Source organism: Pteropus alecto, unplaced genomic scaffold (assembly GCF_000325575.1).
Source record: "Pteropus alecto unplaced genomic scaffold, ASM32557v1 scaffold92, whole genome shotgun sequence".
NCBI lineage: Eukaryota > Metazoa > Chordata > Mammalia > Chiroptera > Pteropodidae > Pteropus > Pteropus alecto.
In genome coordinates, this window is record NW_006432447.1 from 5468950 (window position 1) to 5478762 (window position 9813).

Sequence of the window (9813 nt, forward strand, 5' to 3'; positions counted from 1 at the left end):
CCGCTACCATTCCTCATAGTCTAAGGTGGCTCATTCAGTCTTAGGAGTTGGGGTGGGAGGAACACCCAGAGTCCCAAGAGCTCTGGGAAGCAGAGTTTGAAAGGGAAGGGAGATAGGGAGTACTGGGAAAAGTGAACTTTAGCAAAGATCTGAGGGAGGTGCGGGAGGGAGCTTAGGTATTACAGGAAAGCAAAGGTCCTGAGGCAGGAACATAGCTGGTTTGTTCGAGAAAGAACAAGACACCCTTTGTGACTGGGGCAAAGTAAACACAGAGGAGAGTAGTAGAAGATGAGGTCAGAGGTAAAAGGGGTCTTAGACTATAGAACACCTTGTAGGTCAGTATAAAGCTTCTGAATTGAGAGCTTAATTTTAACAGGGTCCCTCGAGCTGCTTTGTTGAGAACAGGCTCTAGGAGAGCAAGGACAACAGCAGAGAGAGGCTATGGTAATAATTCAGGTGAGATATAATGGTGGTTTGGGCATCATTTATAATTGGAAGTTTGTACCTTTTGACCACCTTCACCCGTTTTGCACACCTCCCACTCCTGCTTCTAGCAACCACCAGTCTGTTCTCTGTATGTTTTTTGTTTGTTTGTTTTTCCAGAATCTGGATATAAGTGGGTAGAGACAGTGGGATGTGACCAATTCTAGATACATTCTGAAGGTAGAGCCAACAGCGTTTGCTGATAGACTGAATGTGGGATGAAAGAGAAAGAAGAGAGTGAATGATAACTACAAGGTTTTTGGTTTGGACTGCAGGAAAAGTGGAGCTATTATTTACTAAGATGAGATAGGCTGTGGAAAGAGCAGGTTTTGGAGAGGAAAATCAGTTCAGTTTTGATATGTCTGTTAGATATCCAAATGGAGATGTCAAGTAGGCACCTTGATATCAGACTATGAGGTTCAGGAGGAGAGGTCTAACTTAGATATAAAATTTGGTAGTTATCAGTGTATAGGTGTTGTTGTTTAAACGGTAAAGTCACGAAACTGTGTGAAACACCAAGGAAATAGAGTTGATAAGGAAAAACAGAGATCTGAGGAGTAAGCAGCACTCCAATTTTGGAGGTCAGGGAGATGATGAGGAACTAGTAACAAGACTAAGAAAGAACCTCCAGTAAGGTAGAAGGAAATCCAGAGAATGTACTAAAGAAAGCTAACCAAAGAAAGCATTTCAAAGAAAGAGGAATAATCAACTGTATAAATGCTGAAAGGTCAAGTAAAAGAAAGACTGAGAACTGACTCAATGAATTTAGCAATGTGGAGGTCTTCAGTGGGGAGTAAAAGCCTGATTCGTGTGGACTCAAGAATACTGGTGGAAAGGAACTGGACTCAAGGAGTTAGACAACTGTAGGGAGGAACAGATTTAAGGAGGATGCAGGGTCAAGAGAGTTTGGTCTAGTATAGTGCCTGCCACATATTAAGTGATAACTTAATAAATATTTGCTAATTGAACTAAATATAGTCACTTAGCCACTGAATCAGGAAACGGTCTTAGTTCTAGATGCTTAAAAGCTGATACAGTGAAATGTGATGATTCTTGCTCCAATGAAAAGAGCTGCCTTTATTCTACTATGCCTGAAAACTCTTTAGTTTTAAAAACCATGCTTTATACACCTAGAACAGATACCCCCATATTTGAGAGGAACAGCAAAAGAATTTGACAAACACATGCCCTATAAGAAAATATATTTTCTATTTTGGATGGATACAATCCAACCACCTCTTGCATCTGGGGCCCTGTTACTTTGTACCCAGGGGTACAACAGGGAACTCAGCCCTCTAGCTATGTCATAACTCACATGAACTAGAAGACTTTTGGTGGTTGCTGAAGGATGCTAACTTACACGGGCCTTGTACAAATGAAAGCCATCTGTGGCAAACCAATAATTATCACTAGTATTTGTTTAGTGATTTATACTTTTCAAAGTAATCACACATACATCTCTAATCTCATAACGACTTTGTGAGGTAAGTATTTTAATCACATTCATTTCACAAAAGAGAAGAGTCTGAGACTTGCATAAAAACACACATTTCTTTCTAACAAATGGTGCTGGGACAACTGGATAGCCACATGCAAAAGAATGGAGCTGAACTTGTAACTCACATATAAAAGTTAACTCAAAATGGATCAAAGACCTAAATGTAAGAACTAAACCATAAACTCTTAGAAGAGCAGTAAACTGACATGACCTTGAATTTGGCAATGGATTCTCAGATGATATTGAAAATATAAGCAACAACAAAAAAACATAAATTAGTATCAAAAAGTAAAGAAGCATCTACAGTATGGGAAAAAATATTTGCAAATCATATATCTGACAAAGGTCCCTTATCTAGAATATATAAAGAACTCTTACACCTACTTGACAACAATAAGACAAACAGCCCAATTAAAAACGAGAAAATTATATCTGAACCTAATATAAAATATGTCAACTGTAATTGAAAAATAAAAATTAAAAAAAGAAAAATAGGTTAAGGACTTGAAAAGACATTTCTCCAAAGAAGACATACAAATGGCCAACAAGCCTTTGAAAAGATGCACAACATCCTTAGTCATTAGGGAAATTCAAATCAAAATCACAATGCGATATCATTTCACAACCACTAGGATGGCTAGAACCAAAAAAAAAAAAAAACAAAAGAAAAGACATAAGTGCTGACAAGGATGTGGAGAAACTGGAACTTTTGAATATTGCTAGTAGAAATGTAAAATGGTACAGCTACCATGGAAAAGTTTGGTGGTGCCTCAAAAAGTTAAACATAAAATTACCATATGACCCAGCAATTCTGCTCTTAGTTATATACACAAAAGAAATTAAACAAGTATTCAAGTAAAAACTTATATACACTTGCTCTTAGGAGCACTATTTACAATTGTGAAAAGGTGTAAATAACCCAATGTCTGCCAACTGATGAATGGACAAACAAATGTGGTCCATCTATACAATGAAATTATTATTCAAAAAAAGGAATGTACATCAAATAAAGGAACACATTCATTTACCTGAATGAACCTTGGAAATATTATGCTAAATGAAAGAAGTCAGACACAAGAAGTCACATATTGTATGATTCCATTTATATGAAATATCCAGAATAGGCAAATCCATAGAGACAGACAGTAGATTGGTGGTTTTCAGGGAATGATTAGAGAGAGGAATGAGGAGTGACTGCTTAGGATTTCCTTTTAGGGTGATAAAAATGTTCTGGATTTAGATAGTGGTGATGGTTGCACAATATTATGAATGTACTGAGAATCACTGAATTGTACACTTTAAAATGGTTAGTTTTGTCACGTGAATTTTAAGTCAATAAAATAAATAAATCACACAGCTCACACTTGACAGATCAAGGCCTTACATCCAAGAACTGATTCTCCTTTGCCCACTCCGGTCTCCTCTACAAACCAAAGGTGCTCTGGACCACCTTGGCAATGAACTTTTCCCTCCATCTACCACCATCCAGGCATAGTACCTAACTATATTTGTGATGGTGCAATTCCTACAATTGCCCAAGCACATACAAATTTCTAAACAAAATATATTTTTATCATAGACTCTCAGTACAAATCTTCATAGACCAAGGTCTGCTATTCATGTCACAAAGTCATCCATTGTACAGAAGTTAACTATCATCCACTTAACTGATGAAGTAACGGCAGCTATGAAGGCTAATCCTTCACAAGAAGATGCAAAAAGAGTATAGCAATGGGGCTTATGTCTTCAACTACAAACTCCATAATCCTTCACTAATAATCCTTTGAAAAAAAACCCTATTGTTTTTGTTCTGCTGGTAGATCACAACTCTTAGAAACATGAACCTGCAAAACTAGCTTTTTAGCCCTCTTGTGCCAAGTTAAGGTTGCCAAGAAGAAAGAAATGGATAAGAGACATATTGGTAGTGGCCATCTGCATGACATCCCACTGTAGACAGTCTAATCCAAGGTCTTCAGGGTAACAACATTCTTGCAACCTTTTGGAAACCAAAATTTGTTTAATGCTCTCCTTTCCTTCTCTTTGAGCTCAACGAGGTCCTACTCCAATCATATCCATACTCTATAATTACCATCAATGAAAAAAGTTTCAAAGTGTAAGAAATTTTACATGCATGCAACTGGAGAACCAAGCTATAATATCAAGTTATTTGGAAAAAATACAGCTGCAAAAAATACTCCTGGAAATCTGACAGCTAGATACATATTCCCTGACATTGCCAAGTATTCCATTTTCAACATGTCAACAATCTGGTCTTTGTTCATTAGTTCAAGGGAGGATGATGTCAGGGTCACTGGAGCCCAGATCATTGCTGGCCTTTAGGAGCTCTATGGCTTCCCAGATAAGAAAGAAACTAAGGGCCTAATTTCCAACATCTGAGTCTCGAGGGTCCTGGCGAAATATCTCTTTATTGAAAAGTATAAAGCATTCAAAACAAATACAAGCAAGACCACTCTAAATGGAGGAGAGGGGTAATCAAGCACCATTGAGCTACCTCCCTAAAGATTTAGAAGTATTCGGGTAACAAACAGTCTGAGCACCTATTGTAGAGACATAAAAGATAACTGTCCCTCCCTCACCACTCCCCTTTTTGGATAAACTTCTCAAAAGATTTTCCAACATTTGCCATTTCCATTTCCTCACTTTTTTACCCATCTCAATCTGGTTTCTGCCTCTTCCAATCTAAAATAGTTTTTGCTGAGGTCAAAGACTTCATCTTGCTAAATTTAACAAATCATTTTCAGTCTATATTTCTACTTGCTGACTTTTCTTTTAGAAATACTCTTTTCTTGCCTTTTATTACACATCTTAAACTAGAATTAGATTCTAAAGTAAGCACCTAAGACAAAAATCAACTATAGTTTAAATTACTCTTGAAAAACTTTATAATGGCCCATTAAGTAAAGCATACCTGTTCTTTTGGTGTGTGTGTGTACATATCTCTACGCAGTAACGAACAACATATATGTATACAAACATGCAATACAAACAGGAAGTATAGATATAAAATAAAACTTTGCTCTCTCTCATCTAATTTAAAATACCTTTAAGTGCATTAGGTTAAGTCTGCACACCTTAACTGTAAGTAAGCATCGTTTCTAATGGCACCATTCTACTGTACCTCTCTGGCCACTTCTCACCCCTGTCCTGAGGTTACTCTCCTTTACCCAACTTTGAAATGCTGGGTCTGAGCCCTCTTCTTAATCTCTATTAATAGTTCTCAGCTTCCACTGCTCAGTGGAATCACCTGGGGAGTTTTTAAAAATTCCAGGCTACAATTCAGACCAAGTAAACAGAAAAAGAAATTTCTGGGGTGGACTCTAGTATCCATATTTTTTAATTATCCAATGTTTCCAATATGCAGCCAAGATGAGACTCACTATTTTATACTTTCTTCCTAGGGCAGGGATCACACACTCAATTGCCTAAAGGGTCAGAGAAATAAATGAGCAAACTAGGCCAAGCATAAGTTTTAGGGAGTGGTGGGCTCTTTAGTGAACTCTAAAGCAGCTGGGATCAGTTGTGACTTAGCTTCAAACAATTGCTGCCATATGGAAAAGCCAGCTCAGTGGTGCTACATCTTCTTATTTTTCAAAAAACCCAAATCTGGACTTTTATGAGAAAGCTTCAGATTTTAAATTATTGGCAACTAACTCAAAATTAAACAGAAACAAAAACCACTGTATTGGAAAAACAAAACACATCTGTAAGCCATATTCAGCTGTGGGTTGCAGGTTTGCAATCTGCCTTAGTTAATTCCATTCGCACCTTCCAATTTACACCTAAAAACTTGTGTCCCCAGTTCATCCCACTCCTCTGGATTTGAATTATCAGATGTTTATATGGCATCTCCACTTGAAAGTCTCACCAGTCCCAAAGTGAAATGTGATTTAAACCTACATTAAAACTTTTTATCCATCTAGTATTCTCTATCTCAGGTAACAACTCCACCATTCACCTGGTTAGGTAAGCCAGAACCCTGGGAGTAAGCCTACACACTTATTTTTCCCTCTCACCACTTGTGCCATATCAATCATCAAATCCTGTCAATTATGCCTCCTAAATATATCTCCTGTATCCATCTACTTCTCTCCATCTCCTCTGCTACCAACTTCCTTGGTCCCAGCTACCATCTTTTCTCTCCTACCTTTACACAGTGTATTCATTGGCACAGGATGCCATACTAAAATCCTATAGCCTGGGTGGCCTAAACAACAGAAATTTATAGAATTCCCGGAAATCTGCGTAAGTCCCAGATAAATGTCCAATAGGGTCGATTTCTCGTGAGGTTGTTGTTCTTGGCTTATAGATGGCCACCTTCTCACTGCGTGCTCACATGGCCTTTCCTCCCTCCTCCTCTTATAAGGCCACCAATTTTATCAGATTAGGGTCACACCCTTATGACCTCACTTAACCTTAATTACCTCCTAAAGACTATCTCCAAACATAGTCGCATTGGGGGTCAGGGCTTCGAAATATCAATTATGTGGGGGACACAATTCATTCTATAGCACACAGTAACCTTAATTAGGTTGTCCCCCACATTCACTTTTGTTTCCTTCTAAATCATTTTCTCCAATATGTATGTATATATTTGACTCAACAATTCTACTTCTAGGAATCTATCTTACAAATATATTCACACGAGTGAAATGGCATAAGCATAGTATAGTTATAGTAAATTATTAGAAACAATTTAAATATCCATCAATAGAGTGGTTAAATAATCTGTGGTATATCCACAAAATGGAATACAATAGTCATTCAAAAGAATAAGGAAACTCTATATTGAAATGGAAAGATTTCCAAGACATTGTTCAGAGAACAAGAAAACAAAACAAGAAACAGAACAGTGTGTACAGTATGCTGTCATTTGTGTAAAAAAGGAAGAAAGAAGTATATGCATTTGCTTGAATGCCCACAGAAATGTCTAGATACAGGCTTCCTAAATATAACTCCTGGATCCGTCTACTTTTCTCCATCTCCTCTGCTACCTCCTTGGTCCCAGCTGTTTGCTATAGTAAAATATTGAAAACTACTGACAGTGATTATCCCTTTGAAAGATGTGGGGAAAATGGCAGCTAGAGAGGGAGTAGGACTATTGCAGACATTCTGGTGTAATGGGCTTGGAGAATGGCCCAGCACTAGTATTGTTTTAAGTTTCTCTTATGATTCTTATGAGCAGACTGGACTTAGAACTGCTGCTCTAGATAGCCTTTTCTGACTTTCCCATCTTCATTTTCTATCATCCTGCCCTTTCCACTCTCGATGTTCCAACCACACTGGCCTCTGAGTTCCCAGGAAAGTTCTTATCCCTTCTGCTGGAATACTGTCCCCGCAAGCTTCACCTGGTAACTTCATTAATCCTTCAGAGTCCACCTCACCTTAAGTTAATTTTCCAAGGAAACTTTCCTAGCTTCCAAAAACTAGGTCAGAATCCCTCTTTTATGTACCCAGGGCATCCTGTACTTCTCCCAGAATTTATCACAACTGTAATGAGGTAATTGTATCATTATACATGTATGCATCTGTTACTCTCTTTAGACTGTAAAGTCCAGGAGTGCAGAGACCCCATCAATTGCTTTTACCACTGGATTCCCAGATCTGAATAGTTTCTGGCTGGCAAAGCAGACCTTCCCTCAGATATCTGTCAAATAAATGACTGTTCCTGCCCTCAAGCTTAGCATAGTAGATAAAATCAACACATAAGCAAATGAGGACAACGCAGTGTCACTGGTGTTAAGGAAGCAGTCAGTTTAGAACAGTGGTTCTCACGAGGGGTTGATCTGCATCCTCCCAGGGGACTCCTGGCAATACCCAAAGGCATTTTTGATTGTCACAACTGAGTGGGTTGTATGACCAGTTGACTGTCACAACTGGGGGGAGGTAATACTGGTATCTATTAAGTAGAGGTCTAGAATGCTGCAAAAACTCTATAATGCACAGGATAGTCCCCTACAACAAAGAATTATCTGGTCCAAGTGTCAACAGCACTAAAGACGAAAACCCCTAATTTAGAGGATGGTAATGCCCAAAAGGGTGATCAATTCCACTCCAGGTGGTAGGGTTTTTTTGGGCTGGGGTGAGGGCAGATGTCAAGAAAAGTTTCAGAGAGGAAGTGTATATATCTTTAGCTGAATATTGAGAGGTGACAAGGGCCATGACCATGGAGACTATGTTTGCCAGAGGTAATGAAGAGTTTAAAAGGAGAGTTATGGTTTGAACAGGTGCTCCCTCAAGTACTCCATACTCCAAAATTATTCTTCTCTTTTATTCCCTCCTTGCTGAAACAAAACTTTCTTTCTCTTAGGGCAGCTGGTTTCAGCTAAACATTAAGGCCAAATTAATTCAGACTAGGATAAAGTCAGATAGCCCTTTCACACTCCAGAATGTTAAACTGCATGTTAAAATATGCAAATACTAATGAATACAAATAAATCTTTAACTGCTTAATGTTCAAGTTGATAGTGGATAAAGCTATTTTTGAACCCAGCAGCCAGGTTGGTCCTGGTCAAGATTTCTTCAAAGTTTTGTTTTTAAAAAACTTTGTTTCTCCTGTCCTCAATTTCTGAGCTCCCACGTTTAAAAAAGATCCAAGTTTTTCCCACAAGTATCTCATAAGATAGTTCTTCTACCAGAGAGGATAGGAGAACCATTTGGATCAAATAATGTGATAACACTGTATGTATAAATTAGGAGTGGTCTATAGGTTTTTCAAAAGGTTTTCAGTAAAAGTCATGGATACTACTAAAAGAAATGAAATAAAGATCGTTTCTGATGGCATCAGAAAAAGAAACCCCTGTTTTACTACAATACAAGCCTGCTGCTTACTGAGCTGGATGCACATGCCCTGACCTAGTATGGCAATTCCTAAGGTCTCAGCACTGGGTGCTCTGTTTACAAGAAACTGAGGCCTGAGACTAATGAAGAACAAAGAAAAATGCCTGGCACCAAAGGTTTGGGAGCTGTTTTGTACATACATGATTTGAGGAGGAACACTTCCTCACATTTTGAACGGCACAAATTGTGCATTTTTGCTTACGTATTAAGAATTTTTATTTCGTGCTTTCTGACCATTTCCTAATAAGAAAATACCTTATAATTTACAAACAGCAATTTATCCTCCCTTACATTTGCTGACCACTAAAACTGGATAAAATTTCCTTAAGCTTTACCAGAGTCGGAGGATTGGGAATAATGTGAGCACGCAAGTTCAGATGCAACATTAACTCCAAGCCCGTCCAGCTGGTTTCCATCAAGAGGTCCCCCAGGAGAAAGCCCCTCCGAAGAGGCGCCGGGGGTCTGCGCAGCAGTGAGACCCACCCGGGCGGCCCAAGGGCGGCCGCAGGGCTGGGCTGGGGTCTGCCCGGCTTCCGTTTACCTTTGTTCCAGGTACTCCCGCACCCAGCCGGGCCAGGGATCCCGCCCAGGGCCCCGAGCTGGTGACACATCCTTCTTTGGCCAAGTCGGGCCGAGGTTGGGCAGGGGGCGGGGAAGGAAAATAAAGCCTCAGCGCCTAACGACGTGACTCTCAGTTCTTCCAAAACGTTGGCATTTGTTTCTCTGCCAAGCTTTCCGGTTAACAAGTTCCCGAGGGCTGCGCGGGCGAACTGGCCTAGGCGCCCCGAAAGTGGGAGGGAGCAGGCCGTTCCCCGCCTTTCCTACTCTGAGAGAGCCCCGGGGACAGGCAGTTTCCACACCTCCCGGGCTGCCCCGGACCGAGACCGAGCAGGGCGTGCAGAGGCGCCCGCAACGCCTCGAACCCCGACTTCCACAGCTCTGCCAACCCGGGCAGCGCAGCGCGACCGCGCCGA

At 39.9% G+C, this 9813-nt stretch overlaps 1 protein-coding gene across 2 annotated transcripts in view; it reads right to left on the reverse strand.

The window, feature by feature from the left end:
• The window catches only part of PPP2R3A (protein phosphatase 2 regulatory subunit B''alpha), a 153369-nt gene extending 143627 nt beyond the window's left edge, over positions 1-9742 (reverse strand). The window contains exon 1 of one of the 2 annotated variants that reach the window (XM_025043596.1): positions 9381-9742. The gene's annotated coding sequence lies outside the window, so the exon portion shown is untranslated. The remainder of the gene's footprint in view (positions 1-9380) is intronic. The other variant, XM_006907221.3, reaches the window with a different exon arrangement.
• Positions 9743-9813: the final 71 nt, after the last annotated feature.